The sequence below is a fragment of the Osmia bicornis genome, chromosome 3 (genome assembly GCF_907164935.1).
Source record: "Osmia bicornis bicornis chromosome 3, iOsmBic2.1, whole genome shotgun sequence".
Lineage (NCBI taxonomy): Eukaryota > Metazoa > Arthropoda > Insecta > Hymenoptera > Megachilidae > Osmia > Osmia bicornis.
This window is the reverse complement of record NC_060218.1, coordinates 306,666-322,002: the sequence shown is the minus strand read 5'-3', so window position 1 is coordinate 322,002 and position 15,337 is coordinate 306,666. Positions and strand designations below refer to the sequence as shown.

The window sequence follows — 15,337 nt, the reverse complement described above, 5'->3', positions numbered from 1 at the left end:
AATGAAAAGCGGAAAATCGCCAGGGACGTAGAGCTCGATCGTCCGTAACGAGGAATTTGTGGAACGAACGGATCAAGCAGCTCATGCCCTTTGACACATTGTTCAATTCCTGCCAACCAATGAGATCATCGAGAAGTTCTCCGACAGCAGTTCTCGGCAGTTGCCGATCGTTAAAAGGGATAGAGAAGGTGCAACGCCTGCATGACATCATCTCGTATTCACGCCTTAGAGAACACACAACGGTGCACGACCGCGTCGACACTCCTTAGAAAGTTTCTTCGGGATAAATAAATGCTTGGAAATTTATTTATCCACGCTCCTCTGGTAGCCGCCGCGATAAATCTAGCCGCGAGACTGCAACGTGTATCAACGAATAGATCTTCAAAGTGCAATGGCCCTTTTCACAGCTGCAAATTACTCGGTACTGGATACTGAATACTGAATACTGAATGCTGGATGAAGAGCAAAGTGAAGGTGAAAAACAGAATGCGACACCTGGGCAGTACTTGAACTAACTTAACGATCTAAACGATAGAGGTAGCAGATCGATCGGATCTAGATTGGCATCGTGGCAATGCCGGCTACTGAACCGTGCAGTATTTCAATGGCACTACGTAAGTGGCGATACCGAGGACCATCGACGATTCGCCTTGTCCATGTTTAATTAACCGAACGCGCTCGCATACCGGGGCGTGGACGCGTACCAGGATAGCTCATACCCGTGACAAGCTTTATCTTGCCAAGAAACATCTTGTCCATGTCGTTTCTTATAAACGGTTCGAGTCTATCTTTTCATTGCGATGGACGTGCCCAGATAGTTCGACGAACTGTGTCCTGTTGGCAGCCGAGATTCTCATCCCTATTGTTTCAAGTTTCTCGCCTCAACATGGCTGTCAGAATTAGACCTTCCACGACTGTCGCGGCGAGGAAAAACGTGTTGCAGGGATATGGATACAAGTGTCCCTCCCCGGTCTGACGCGATCGCAAGACACGACGAAGCTGAATGAACGCACAGAATAGCCGTAGTATTTTTGTTGCTGGCTGGCTGGTTGAGTTTCTCGTGGCGGTGAGAGAGAGAGAGAGAGAGAGAGACAGGCGACGGTGGAGAGGTGGATGATTCGTTCATACAAGGTGGTTCTCATTGAAAGAACTTGTTCCTCAGGCCAAATAGGGTCACTCCATTCATCCTGAACAGGATCGGACGCGGAATACCTATTTACAGGTGGTAACGGCAAGTCGCGTTAATAAAGCAGAGTAGACGTCTCCGGTCGCCGCGCAGCTTTCATTAGCGCGAGAGAAAAATCGAAACCTCCTCAGTCATCGCGTTACACGTCGACATTGTCTAGAAAACATAGATGTTCCATAGATGTTGAACTCTTTGCTTTATTAATCGCTATTTTTTTCTTTTCCTGTTACGTTCCAAAGTACCGTGTAAACCTAAATCCTTTCTTGCTAAGCCTCTTCTCGTTTAAGAGGTCCGTTCTCCAAACGCAGGAAAGAGAAGATAAGAAGGGAGGCGTTAATAAGCTCGTGTTAAAGGGCGATTACAACGGATTTGATGATCGCGATGAGCTGGACTGGTCTAGCGCGGTTATTCGACGCGGCAGCGTGCATTTTCAACCGGGTCAACTATTTTTATCCGAACGACGCGGCGACGCCGTCCGTTCACGTTACTCGTCCAACGATTAAACTCTTCCCATTATCTGTAGATAAAAATGATAACCGATGCAGCACGTTGTCCCAGGAAGTACGTGTCAGCGAATGCAACTTAGCGTCACCAGGAACACGTAGATTTCTCTTCATTTATCATTCGATACATACGACACAGGTTACCAAGAATTTTGCATCAGAAGAGAAACATCATTCGTCTCGTTGCGAGCAGACTGCAACGGAAACTTTCGCGACGCGTCTCCATTGTTGACGAAAAAAAGCTACGAGGTCCACGCCAGGTGCGTGTAATTGTAAAACAATGTCGTCCGATGCATAACTAATATAACTAATATACGGGCCCGTTATTCGTTTCAACTGCTAACTCGTTTCTATAGACCTCGTTATGTATATGCACTCGTTAAACGACGGAACATGTTGCTTCGACAACTCGAACGACGCTAATGTGGCGACACGTGCCTCGCCTGCAACCTCATGATCGTTCCTTCCATCAAAATTCAATCGATCGTACGACAATCTGGACCGATTTGCTTCGGACAATGCAACAATGACGTTTCTTGAGCGACAGGAATTGCGATCCAATTGACCGCTGGTACGAACGTAATTTAGACACTGCTATGAATAAGTAGAGGCTTGAGAACGAGATCTTTATCATCTATGATAAATGCAAATTGTTATTACTAGATGGATAATCATCGTTTGATTAACACGTTGTCAGTCGATCGATCAGATCTGTATATTTTATTTATATGTACATATATGTTGCAAGTTTAATCATCGGTAATTGAAGCGTAGAGTACTTCCGGCATAAGGTTCGGTCATTTGTTAATGCAACTTGATTACTCGACTCATTACTCGGTTCATCAGGGTGGCGATATAAATTTTTAGAAACTCGTTACGGTGGAATTGATTTAAACAAATTTTTATACGCAACGTTTAAACGTATCACGTATTAGGAGATCGATCGAGACGTTTTCCATACCAGCATGCTGCCCGGGCTGTAATTTCTATCGCAACACTCTCATCGTCAGAAGAAATTGAGATAATTGCTCGAGCCTGCATTGTTCTTCCAAGCTCTTCCAAGCTGTTTCACGCTGCGTTCGTTCCGCGCACGCACCTTTCTTCACGCGTGCTTTATGGCGGCCATAATTGTCGTTTCCTTCGTTTACCAGCAACACTTACCACGTTATTGCAGCGTGATTAACGTTGTCGAACTTATGGCTCTCCCTCGAAATGTCACATGTGTCAGGTTACGTCCAATTACGCAGGAAAATCGCGGCATTTCGCTCCGAAGCGAATCGTTTGTTCAACTTTTACGCTTCGGAGAAACTTGCTTTTACGATCCATCGACCGATCATTCGATCATTCGATCATTCGATCATTCGATCCGGGAAAGTGCGTTTCTTCGGTATGGTCACGGGGAAATTTCCAATTAACGATTGGTCACGGTAAGGGTGTTTCGATGAGATGTTCCTGGTGGAGGCAATTGAATTTCTCGGCTGAATACGCGATCTGTTAGTCGTGAAATCGACAATTTGCAGTATTTACGTGTCTAAATGATATACGAAGTCGGTGCTTTCGTTACAACAATTACTTTCTACTCACTTGAGAAGACCACCCTGAAGTGGTTAAAGCGATAGGCAATTTTAACTTGTTTTTACAATTCGATTGTAAACCATGAAAGTTGTAATTGCGAAGCGAGATAAGCGGTATTAGAACACAAGTATCATCGCTTCCGTGGAATTGCTGGAATGGTTGGAATGGCGATCTATCATTTAGAGAGGTAAAAGTGTTGCCACTTAGAGAAGTACATAGTACTCTATCGTGTACACACGTCTATACGCTCCTATAAGGCTTAATGCCTCTTTTGTGCGAACCCGACACGGCTACCGAGACTCGCCTTCCAGCCTAACAGCTCAATGAGTACCGGCCTTAACCCGATCCGACGGATACAAGCTGTCCGTTTTCAGCCGTTCGGAAATATCCCGTGACTAATCGTACGCGCGAAGCCGTGACGCAACAAAAGATGTCTTTAAAACGTATGCAAGGGGACGTGAAAAATTTCTTTCGGCCAAGAGACGACGAGCCTTTTATCAAGGACTTGCCGTGCCGTACAGCGTACCAATGACCTCGCTACTCTTTCATTCGGCTCTTGAACCAGTCAGAATTTCGTGAAACACCAGTAGCCCCTACCAATTTCAACCTTTTCAGACATCGTATCGTACGAGCCTTGAATCGGAAATCGGAAATTGAAAATCGGATCAGGGTTGATTATAATATATTGAAAAGCGTTGAAATTTGTATGGTGGACGAAGGTGAACGGCTGCTGAGTGGAATTGGAATTGTTGGCGCGTCACTAGGTCGTTCGTTCGCATTGCACCACGCAGGGGTGCGCACCACCAACACTGGTATGCCGGATCTTTCGCGTGTCGTAACCGAAATAGCCACGCGGCTGAAGATAGATAGACGACTATCCTGGTGTCTAGCTGGCAAATGTTAGTAAACCAAGTTCGAATGTCTGCGCTGCGAGAGGGTCGTTGATCTTCGCCAACAGTTTCACCCCTCAACGCGGCAGACGTCGACTTAAACCTTTGTATGTACATACAGGGTCAAATTCTAGTTTTCAATTGCTTTTACTGTCATATTAGCTCTGTCAGTTTGACCACTGATAGATACGACAGAAGGAACGAAGTCTAGGCTGAAATCTACGCATGTAACACAATGAAGTAATTAACTTCTCGATTGGTGGTTCAGCCATAGAACGTCAGCCTCGGTAACAAGCTTGTCAGCTTCCAAAGCTTGTAAGGTATGCAAATGGAGGCAAAACAAGGTGACATTGCAATCGGGAGACGTCGGATGGAATTAGAGAGTGTGCCGGGTGAAATTGATGAAACGTTAGCCGTCCGTTTTTGCGAGAGGCCACGCGTTTCCCTCGCGGTTTATTCTCGATGCATCCTCTGACGCATCGGTGAAATTCCAAAGCGTGTCCGCGTTGCGAGTGAATCGTTCGAGACCAGGCTGACATCAAACGGAAATCGTCGAATTCGCTCGTGTCGTTAATACATATTCACGCAAACCTGCGCGCTTCAGAGAAAAAGACCCGTGAACGTTACGAAATCGTAATGCTTCCAGCGAATACTAACCGTCGCGTCGCGACGCCGCCGCGCCGCACCGTGTCAGTCGAAGACTTATGGCGCGGAAGCAAGAGTTACAATGTATCTACTACACACCTGAATGAAATTTTGTTTCTCCTCTAATCGTATGTTTTCTATCCGACGATACGCGACGATAGAGAATGGTTCGTAGAATGGTGTAACGTTAGAAGGAGCTCGTGAAGGCATTAACCACGCGGACGCACGCGCGCCCGATAAACTGCACTCGGATCAGCATCCGTGCGGATTAAACGTTCGCATAAATCTCGTTCGGGTTCGTTGACTTTTCCGCGAAAATCTCACCGCGAATGCCTGTCGCTGGCGACACGGTTCAGCCGGCGCGGCAGCGGATGCATTGTTTGAAATTGACCGTTTCCTTAGCTAGCGTGAAAGCAAACAGGACAACGATGTTGATCGATCGCGATTTGCTCGCAACAGGGAGCGCAACGGGAAGCTATTGGCTCAAGGATAATAATTAACATAACTGTTAATTTGTCGATGACGTTGGCTCGTTGTGTAATTTACACTCGACAAGATACACTCCAGTGTCAAATCTACTTCTTTCCTCTCTCTTTCGCTCTTGACAGTGTGGCTATAGGTAGGATCTCGAAGATGCCTCGCGTAATTAACGCGTCCAACGCGTATAGAAGAACCCTCGGTAATCGCGGCATCTAATCGCGGCGCGCTTTTTCCCATAGAATTCGTTCGCTAATTAACTCGTTAATTGGCCCTCGTATACGAACAAATTGAACACGCCGATCGAATCGCGATATCCAATTAGGCGCGTGCCTTCGCCTCGAATAGTTCTCTTTCAATTGACTAGAATCTGTTTAGAACTGCAAATACATCCCACTTGAAAGGTTAGACGATCAGGAAAATTATTGTAGTAATTAATATTTCCATAAAATGATGGCTAAGAAAACGCGTGAAATCTTCCTTTCGTTGAGTTATCCAACACTAAATCCGGTTGAATTGTTTCGAGGTTCAATAATCGTGTTCTTTCCTAATTTCCGACGATCATTGGAAATTACGAGCAACAACTGTTTGCTTTCGAATTAAGAAGATGGAAATGAGCTGAATATGAAAAGCTATTGTTGGTTGAATAGAAACGAACGCGAATGGACAGGTTGGTTAATTGGTAAGGGAAAGCTAAGCGAGCGGCGCGAGCGGATAGAATGGCTGGCAGCCGATGGTTCCATGTCAAATGTCAAAGGTAAAATTCCATCTGGGATAGCTGACTACTAATGAACGCGCGATCGGCCATAAAATTTTAGCATTAATATGAACGCGGTTGCGTATTTACCGATACATACGAGGCTGATGGCGCGTGGGAAGAACGAGACGCAAACGTCTGATTGTCGTATAACGAGCGAATTTAAATCTTCGTCGAGTGGTAGGTGTATGTATCGCGTTTCATCTACGATTCCGCGGTTACTCCTTCAATTGACTCGAAGGCGCGGTTCGATATACAAATTGCCGACCCTTGCCGACCCGATCACTTAACTTCACAAAGAGTACCGCGAATATTTAAATGAGCTTTTGCACACTCCTCTATAGCAGTATAAATCATAACTAAATAGATCATAGCGCGGTGACTGCTTTATCTGTAGGTATTTAACACCTTGCCTTATGAGTTTATGAGAGCTGGTGAAGCAAAGAAATGTAAGTAGATGAAATATTATGCATAACAGTTTTCAAGTTATTAATAGAGCAGGTACTTAATAGATTCATGCAAATGTTGGACACCGAGTGTCGGAACGATCACCGTAGGGTGTGAAGCGATGTAAATATGTAGAGCCAAAGATCAGGAGTCTGTCATTAAATTTTTCTCTGCAACAAAATTTATGAACAAAAGTTGGGAACTTTTACGATTCTCTTAGAGACGTAGAACAAACATTTATATTTCTCAGGTAGGTGGATTTTTTTTCGATCTACATGCTTCGAGAGCTTTTTATCGACTAGCGGACTACATAGTGGACTAGCGAATAAACGAGAGCTAAGATATCGCGTCGATCGACGTCAGTTTTGCAACGTTCACCGTTAGTTAATAGTCCTGTCGCTCCTATTTTTCTCCTCGTCTTACCAGGAGTCAATTTTTCATTGCGAAACCGCTTTCATTACCCCTGTCCAGGATACACCGTGATGGATGCATCGATGCGTTTTCATTGCAAAAACCCTTTATTATCCGTGTGTTATGTTCCTCGGATATATCTCAATGAAATTATAATTTTCTTGGAACTCGAATCATCATCCCGCATTCGAGTCGCAGAGCGTGCGGTTAATTAGAGACGTCGCGTCGAGTATCGACTGTTGCAATTAAACGAACAAGTTGTTAATATCGAAAGGAGAGATACTCGAGAGAGGCTGCCTCAACTGGCGCTAGCTCGACGAGTATAAATCATTGCCGACGTATGAATTATTTACAAGACGAGCCTCGTATCTGCGACTGTTAATTGTAATAGATCGAGGGAGGAGAGAAACCCGGAAATTAACTGTTCACCGTAATTTGTATGTAGATCGAAACAAGATAATTGCGACGATGCCGACAATGTTTCATTAGTCGCGACACACGATCGTTATCTCTTATCCATAATCGGCACGAGTGGAAAAAATTAGAATAATCAATTCGAGTGGTGTTTGTATGCGTGCTCGCCTATTCGAGCAAAACTCCACTCGAAATTATCGGATAGATGTATCGGATAGGCGCGAAGGAGGCCTCCTCTCCAGTCATACTGCATAAACATCGAGCGTGTACGCGCGAGTATCGTAAAGTAGCGTGAAGGTAGACGAGACGATACGAGCAAACATAGACCGGAACATCTATGTAAACATGTCGTCGTGCCACCGGGTAAAAAGAGAGGAACACGTGTTTTCTGGAAGCAGCCAGGATGGATGTCGGGAAAACGTGGACAGGGTAAACTCGATGCTCTTGGCACCAGCTGGCGAATACCGATTGCGTCACCGATTGCACCACCGATGCCACGCGCAAACATTATCGAAATAACACGTTCGACTATCGGTACTCGTATGTCGGACTATATATGGATGTTTCTACTGCGCCAATCAAAGTGCCAAGAATCAACCCCCTTGCTCATAGACTCGTAGACTTACTTTCTTCCTTAGACTTTCAATGTTAACTTGCCCCATAGGTATACCTATCCATGGCAATAACACAATTGCTCTACGAGCCATGAAATTGCCCGTATCTCTACCAGAGAAAACAGATCTCATTATATTTGAGTACCAAGTTCCCGCGTAAAGTAAACTGGTCGTTTTGTAAGAAGTTACGCTCATAAATATTCATCGGTACTATTACCCCCGAGAAAACGGAAAACGGAAAACGGAAAACGGAAAACGGAGAACGACGGAGCACACTCGAAAGGGTTAATCGGTCTCGAGTATTATTTATCGAGAGAGTCGAACGGAAAAATTCCATGGGAATCGATCGATACATGCAACCAGGGTACGACTATATAGTTGTTCCCATTATGAAAATTGTTACGTTCGATGCAATTACACGTGTATCCTTTAGCGTCATTTGCATAATCCTTCCCGTTTGATCGATACTTTCAGTAGATTGTTTTATCGTTCGAAAAATATATCCTGCTTGTTATTTTCGAACGACACTTCCTCCTGCCTCCAGCGACCATTCGTTTCCATGCAAAACCGGTGGTAACATTTAATTATAAGCTCGCCTGCAGTAATTCAAACCTCGATATTCAATCGACGATAATAATTAGGGTGTAAAGGTGCTAATTCGCGTTGGCGCCTATCGCTCATTAAAACACGAATCCGTCATTTTCCGCAAGGATTATTGCCTACCGGCACGACGCGACGCGTCTCGTTTCCTATAAGGTCAACCGGCATTCTGGAATGCAACATTGTGCGAACACGCAACTCGCACAATTATGCAGGGTGTCCACGTTAATACTCGTGTACGCGCTGCTACTTTACTTATCGAAGGCACAAAAAATACTTTACGTAAGTTACACGGTACAAAGGTGTGACACCCTGTGGGGTTATGTAGAACATTTATTTTTGCCGACACCGTCTGCCCACCTTCTGCCCGCAGCTACATACTCCTTTGTGATTTGCCATTTTCCACGATGTTTGTCGCCCACCGATTGCTCGCCTTTGATTGTAACATTCACCTGTCGATAAACTAGCTGTCGTTCGATATTGTAATTATCGCGTATGCTAGTGCACCCATTAACCACAGTCGCGGCTAATCAGGCCGCGTAAATTGCGCGAATTACATCGAGTCGCGACCACTTTAACAGTCGCACCAGATAAATTACCGCATACATATATCGCGCTCTATGGGATAATTACGGTCGAGACGGACAGACAGTCGAATAAATCACACTTTACGATGCCGACAACCGGGCTCCCCCCTCTCCCTTTCCCTTTCCCCTTTCGTTTTTGCACACTCTCGAATAGTTGGAATATCTGAAGCGTTTAAATTTTCAATTTAACATTATTCTTATTATTAATGGGCGAGAGGGCGTTTATACGAGCACGATTTAAGGGCGTTAAATCATATTTAGTTGCTTGAATCGATAGGGAAGGGTGTAACGCGGCAACGAGGGACAATGAAAATGGCCCTACTGTCGTAAATTCAACAGGCACCCACGTCGTGTAAATCGGTCCGAATGCTCCCAACGCGGTAGGTCGTCTTATCTGAGGAACCTAAAAGAGGGATATGTACTTCCTCGAATCAAAATGAATCACCGGGGAAAAATATTTCAAACACTGATTGTCAGTCTGATTACTTCAGCAGCGCAGTAATTACATACCTACTTTGTTCCTTTCGGAAGGTTTTCACTTCAACGACAAAACGACAAAACGACAAAACGACTAAAAAGAGAACGAACCTCGCTTAGCACGCGCGGACAAATTTTGAAAGCGAATTGAGCTATTAATTTTATGGTAACAGCAGGAGTCTCACGGTTTTGCCTCGAGCATAGAGCTTCTTTATGGTAAAACGTAATGGGGGGGAATAGCTAGCTTTTCTTCGACTCGAGTAGCCGTTTCTCGGCCACCCAAGAGTACCTACGCGAGATCATTTACGAACCGAGATCTACCGCAGCAGAGATCATTTGCCTTAATTCCTTGGATTTCGTAAATCTGGTCTGGTAATCGAGGAGCACGTGCTGGTTCGGGATCAAAGAGAGATAGTTCGAACATAATTTATGGGACTTTACCTGAGGCGTAAAATTAAATCCATGGAAAGTTTGCCATAGGTCGTCCGTGATTTAGCAACGGTAAGGGATCAGGGAATTGTGATTCCTTGGGTATTCTGTGTCGTAAAGAGGCATTTTCGGAGTCGATTCGCTGCTCGCGGTTGCATACGTGTTTCGTGAATGGGACGTGATCGCCATGGGAATTCACCAACGGATGGGGCACGAACCAGTCATCGTTTGGTATTTCTTCTTTGAACCGAGTCCTAATTCTACCGACGCGACGCGACGCGACGCGACGCGCAACGGCTGAAGTTAATCCGTTTGGGCAACGAAATGTCACGCGAAATCATGTTTTACTAGCCACTTAAAAATTTTTGAAAAAATTAATAGACATCTTCCTGCGGAACCTTGATGGTGCTGATACACCGTGCAGACTCCATTACATATTAAGATTCTACTAAAAGTATAGAACCTAAGGTAAACGAGTTCTGCTTGTTTTTCCGTGTCCGTAGCTAAAGGCTTTTTATAATGACTTCATCCCCGTCGATCCCTCGCGAAGGTGGTAACGTGTTATTTAAGCGATCGTTCGCGCGTGAAACGAAATTGCTTCCCGCTGTTTCCTATGCGAGAGGAAGGTTTAATGGAAATCTCAGCCACAAAGAACCGCCCCATACTCCAATCGAACGATCGACAATGTAAACAAAGTTAACGCCTTGATCGCTATCCTTAATTATTGGGACGAGAGCATTTACGAAGCAGCTATCGAAATTTCATTTTATATTTCACTGCCCGGTTACATTATCGTTAATCGCGTTCAAAATTAAACTGAATAAAATATCATTTCACGATCAATTGACGGTCTGTTTTTGATTTTCAAATAGACTGGCCACTCGAGGACTGGTATTGAGTTAGATCTAGGTGCAGATACGCGGAGAGTTTGGCTCACGAGGACAGTACGGAAATATTTTTGGATTTTATCGGTACATCAGCTCGAGAATACGCGAAATTGGAGTCCCTCCAAGTGGACACGAGAATGACCCGATTTCGAGGCAAGATCTCGCCATCTGCGCCATCTGCGCCATCTGCGTCATCTGATTTCAGTTTGATATTATCAAAGCAACTCGACTACTTTACGATTAGAGTGAACGCAACAGTTTAGTTAATTATTAATATTTCTACCCTAATTTATCTTCGGAATTGAAAATCTGTTAAAACGAAAAGGAAGAAATATCGTCGCGTGATCCAAGCTAGCGAGCATCAACAGGCCATAATTCGATCGAAAGCAGTTCGACCTGGAATCTATCCAACTTTCCAATGATTTATCCGTCCCTTAATGATTCAGGAAGTTTGGATAGGTTTACCAAACATCGTGTCAATCGTTGGAAATGAATCGCGTCTTCTGTCGAGCATTTCCCCGGATTTAAAGCGACTATCGTACATTTCCGTTGATAAATCCGGCCGAAGTTTGATCATCAAGCATTGTCGTCACTATTACGCATCATTACAGATTGGCTGCTGAATAACTCGCGGTTTACGTGCATCGTATCTTGGAAAGGCTCCAATATCCCTAATACATAACGTCCAGATGCGTTCGAGCACGAGTACCGTGTGTCTGCAAGACAAGACAATCCTCTCTGCAGACGAGCTTCCAGGAATTAATTAGCCTATGCTCGCGCGAATTGGTAGAGGCACAAGTGTTCCGTAAACTAAATTGAACTTGCTGGCAAAATTCGTGACTCACCGATTAAATGGACAGCCGCAATTTAATGCAACACGCGAACGGAACATCGCTTTTTCAGTTGACGAAAATTTCTTCTACAAGATAGGGCTGTAGAAAAAAAAAAAGAAATGCCTGAAAAAACCGACTGGATCCGTATATGTTATTTACCGCACACTGCGCTACGAGTAAACATAATTAACCGCAATCTTTCGTTGTGCAATCAGAATCACTGCAACTTTGACGATGTTTACTCGGTAAAACTTTCTACGGTTCGCCGTATACACCATACAAGGATATTTTTTATAGCCTTGTCGCGTTAATCGAAATTTAAATACTTTTAGCACGGTTATCCCGAGGAGACAAGATAGAGAAAGAGAGACGGTCTCGCGTTGGTCGTGCTAATGAACTCATCAACGAGGTTATCTACCAGGGACAGTGCATGCAAAACAGTTTTGAGAATCATGAACGAAAATGTATATTTACATTTTATAAGCTTGTAATTCGAACTTTCAAGTGTTTCGTCGACAAAGAATTAAAAGAGGGTGAGTCAGTGAAACGCGTATGGAAGAATGGCCTATTTAGAATTCGGCCTATTTTTCATGATTCATTAAGAAGACGAGGAAGATTAATTCTGCGGTTGATAGCCGGTGAATCATCCACTCGAAAGATTACGCTTTTTAAAGCTTGCCCTTCTTTATCTTGTCTCTCTAGAGTCTAGACAAAATTTTCTGATCCGCATCAATCTCCTTTCAGAATTTCTGTCGCGTGTCTTTTCGAATTTCGCCAATTAAGATGAGGGAAACAGTGGTAGGTTTCTCTCGTTGGAATTTTTTACGCGGCCAAACGAGCTTCTCTGGTAAGCTTTTATGGTGAATTTATGAGTGTTGGCTGCGTGGTCAGGTGGCAAAGTCATTTCTTAATGCTCGCTACGGGGGGCTGTTTCGGCGAAACAGCTTTCGAGAATCAGCCCGCAACGAATTGAACGGGTTACGAAAGAAAGTACATACCAAGCATGTTCGTTTAGATTTTTTTATAAGTCAACCCCTTTAAATGTTGCCCAATCCTACATAGGTATACATGTAAGAAGCATGACAGCAGTATAAACTCTGACGAATTACTTAACCGATCAACGAAATTCCCTTGAATAACGATCGATCGATGGAGGAATCGCGGCGGAAAAGAGGAAGAACGAGTACACGTAGAATTGCTCAATTATCCGATGCAGTAATTCCACTTGAGCCGTCGTTGTAGAGGTAAATCGCCGATGGAACGTGGCGGGTTTACCTTTGTAAATTGGCGCAAAAAGGTTGAACCACGATCACGACGACATGACAGCCGGCTCTCGTTCTTTTACTCCGAACAGGGAGAAACCGAGTACCGCAGGATTAAGGTGTTTCTCTGCTAGTGAATCAGTGGTCGGACACGAGGCATGCTTTCGATTTTTCTTTTCAACAGGACCCTTTTAATTGCAGCTACCACAGAAGCCACTCTTCGCATTCTTTTACTCGCTTTCACCGTCTTTTGCTTTCGTTGATGAATGCACGCTTACCCCTCGGATACATGAACACCGCGCGTCATTTCAGATTCACTTTAAAACGAGACGTTCGTTTATCTTTCTAGTACGCGATGACAAAACACGTCGTGGTATGTGTCTTTTAACGATTCGAGGAAAGAAGATGAATTTAACTCGTGGAAAAAAAATTTTTATTCGTCGCATTGTGTCAGAAGATCTTTTACCTTACCTTCCATCGTTCTCATCATTTTAGGATTAAAAAGTTATCGTTGGATAAGCGTCCATTTCCGTACCTTCTTTTTTCTCTACCTTCTTTATTATCATATATTTTCATTGGGATTAATAAAACGTGTTACATTCTCCGAAGAAATCGAACAAGTAAAGAAATAAAAACGATTTAACGATTTGTAGCAACACGTGGCGACCGCTTAGAATCACAGCCACTGTTATTTCACGACCGGCAACAGCTGTGTGACTCCGATTAATGCATCTGGCGATGGCCACGGACTTTTTAGTCCGTTGCCCGGTAGCCGACCGTTTTTCCATTCAGCCGAATATGCTCATCTCTGAAATTTGCGATCATTTATCAACGCCCCTTTTCGCACCGTACGGAATTTCTATTTTCCCCTCGCCTCCCTTTTCGCGGAATCGGCTTCGATCTCGTCTCAACTTAGCTTCCTCGAACTCGAGCGTATTCCTGCACCTCGGTTCTTTGCAAACCGAGGTACGACGAAGATAATCGATCAAACGATCCATTCAAGAGACCAGACCGTTTGCATCGCCAGAATAGCGACAGGAAATTTCTCTCGGATCTTACTTTCAAATTTCTACCGCGACGTAATCGCTGCTTGCGTCTTCTATGCAAATTATTATCCTTCGACGACGGACAGTTGAGTCTGAAATTTAAGTTTTTAGAATGTCCTGTTAGTTTCCTCGTTGCCTATATGTACATATGTATACATATAACGTCAAGAAAACATCGAGCTCGGCATCGATCATTCAAACGATTCGACTCGAACGAAAGAGGAAGAACCGTGGTGCATGGACGAGCACCCTCTCGTGGTATCGATTTCTCGCCCAGCTCGTGGTAATAAAGAAGCGACGCGGTATTTCCAACCTACGTACCTGCTACGGCACGGCGCGGCGCGGCGCGGCGCGACGGAGGATTTTCACGCGGATAAAAGCGGTCTGCGGCTGGTCGACGCGGTTACATTGCCAAGGTCGATCTAATCTTGGCCCCCATAGGTAAGAGAAACAGCCCGGTGGCAATAATAACCAGCCAGTCAGCCAACCACAGACGAAAGTGCAACGAATTCAAAATAGTTCTCAGAAGCGGTGGCAAGGGTCGAACGGAACGTGATCGATTAGACCGAATAGACGCCAGACGTCTGTTCGAGAGCTCTATTGCCAAGGACGAACTGACGCGGAACGGCAGGAAATCTTCTTTTTTTATTATGTCTCGTTATGAGATAAACTCATCGAGCTCTGTCAATTCGTTATTACATAGATAGAGTATCTGTTTTGAGAAAACGACAAATGAAAGTAGTACGAGTCAATAATAATCCTCTGTGAGTTCTGTAAATGGACCAATCCTGTTGATTTTCGTTTAAATTTCCTTCCTATAGACGAAAGAAAGATAAGAGTTTGGTAGGAAAGGTGGATTGTCCGAGTGGGGTTGGCGTGAAATAAAAGGTTCGGCTCCAAGACGGAGCATCGATAAGGATTCTCTGTCTGGCGTGTAGCAGCGAGCGCACGCGAGCGTGCTCCGTAAAATCGAGACGCCACGATCTTAATCTTGGTCGACAAGGTCGATAGCGAGGAACTCGAGGAGGTTTACGACTTCCAGTTCCCCCTCGATGCCATCGAACGTTCTCTCGCGAACTCGAGGAGGAGGAATTTCTCGAGGTTGTTTCAGACGGTATCATCGATCCTCGAATTTTCACCAGAACATCGAATCGAATCGAATCGAATCGAATCGAGACGAGAAAGAACATTGGTCAAGGTCGCATCTCGAGCAGATCGAGAAACATCTAATTCGCATAATTTAGTGGAGGATAGCGAATTGGAAAACAAGAATTCCTTTTCTCCCTGTCGTTTATCA

At 44.4% G+C, this 15,337-nt stretch overlaps 1 protein-coding gene across 2 annotated transcripts in view; it reads right to left on the bottom strand.

Moving 5' to 3' along the window:
- Window positions 1–15,337, bottom strand: part of LOC114876050 (myb-like protein X) — a 50,615-nt gene that overhangs the window by 32,720 nt on the left and 2,558 nt on the right. The gene's annotated exons all lie outside the window — the stretch shown is intronic.